The 1,424-nt window shown below is 29.7% G+C and overlaps 1 protein-coding gene across 1 annotated transcript in view; it reads left to right on the forward strand.

Annotated features, from left to right (window-relative positions):
- The window catches only part of LOC105456927, a 7,066-nt gene that overhangs the window by 3,198 nt on the left and 2,444 nt on the right, over positions 1–1,424 (forward strand). The gene's annotated exons all lie outside the window — the stretch shown is intronic.

Consider the following 1,424-nt stretch of genomic DNA (forward strand, 5'->3'; position numbering starts at 1 on the left):
TATCGTTCCAACTGCAATTTATGGTAATTCGCACGCTCAGCTAACGTAAAGACAGCAAAAATTACGTCTAGCAGTAAGTGCCGGATTTTTCAAGAGATGGCCTTCAATAAGTTAGATAAGGACATTCCACGTATTTGAATGAGACCAAAAGATATTGTAAGAAGTTCATTTAGAGATACCACTGACACTGAAGCGTCTGCTTTATCGACTTCGTATAAATTTGGCCGACCTTTCATCATCCTCTTAAATGAGAGAAGTTGCCGTGAATGGTTTCAAAAGTTTAAGAACAGTGAATTTGACGTCGAAGACAAAGAACGTAGCAGAAAGCCGAAAATGTACGAAGACACCGAATTGGAAGCATTATTGGACGAAGATTCGTGCCAAATCATCCTAGCGACGGACAATACTTTGAATAAAACATTAGGTACCATTTTTTTGCAATAAATGCCAATAAATTTTTGATAAAAAACGGCGGAAACTTATTTGTACTCCTAATAAAATGGACGTTCTCTGCAAACTCAGTGCTATCTGAATTGTGAGTCAATAATATCACTAAAATTGTATCATAAAAAACGTTAAGAATGAACTCATAAGTATAAGACCAATTATATGATTTTTATGACGACAAAACTATACATAATTTCACAAATATTATGCAATAGAAAAATATTATAACAGAAAATTTATTTTATTTATTTTTAATCTTCCACCGTTTACTGTGCCATGTGATAGAGAAATAAAGGATGTAACATGTTTGTTGTATAGCTGAAGAATTTTAGAAATGTGTTTGGAATTTATGTATATGTACACATATGTACATATACATTCTTTTCAATATCAATATTACTAAATCGTTAAGAATGCATAAAAAATGAATGAAATAATTTTTTATTACATTGTGTAACAAAAAAGAAGTAACATGTATACATATAATTAATATATTTTTCATATAATTAAAATATTTTTAACGATGTTTCAAGACACAAAGTTAACTAAACAAATCTGTTTTTATGTTAATTCATTATTTATTTATTAAATATGATTTCAAAATAAAGATTGAATAACGATCCTTATTCAATTGATAAAAATAGCCTTAAATCGTCGTTACGATGACGACATTTTACTACTTGAAAAGATATTATAATCACAGAGTCGTATTTAATATCTTAAGATATTACTTAAGACTTGAAGAACCGACTAACAATAAGTCGGAAAGTGGCCTATAACATCTTTTAAGATTGTATTTAAGAGGACCTTAAATAGAACGGATTATTAATACAATACGAGGGCAAGTCATTAAATTTTTAGAAAAACATAGTAAAACATATCCCAGAGAACATTCTGACGTCTTAAAGACATCCAAAAGACGCCCTAAAATTTTTAAGACGTCTTTTTGGACGTCTGAAAAAGATCAGAAGAGCACA

Source organism: Wasmannia auropunctata, unplaced genomic scaffold (genome assembly GCF_000956235.1).
Source record: "Wasmannia auropunctata unplaced genomic scaffold, wasmannia.A_1.0 LD336106.1, whole genome shotgun sequence".
Taxonomy (NCBI): Eukaryota; Metazoa; Arthropoda; class Insecta; order Hymenoptera; family Formicidae; genus Wasmannia; species Wasmannia auropunctata.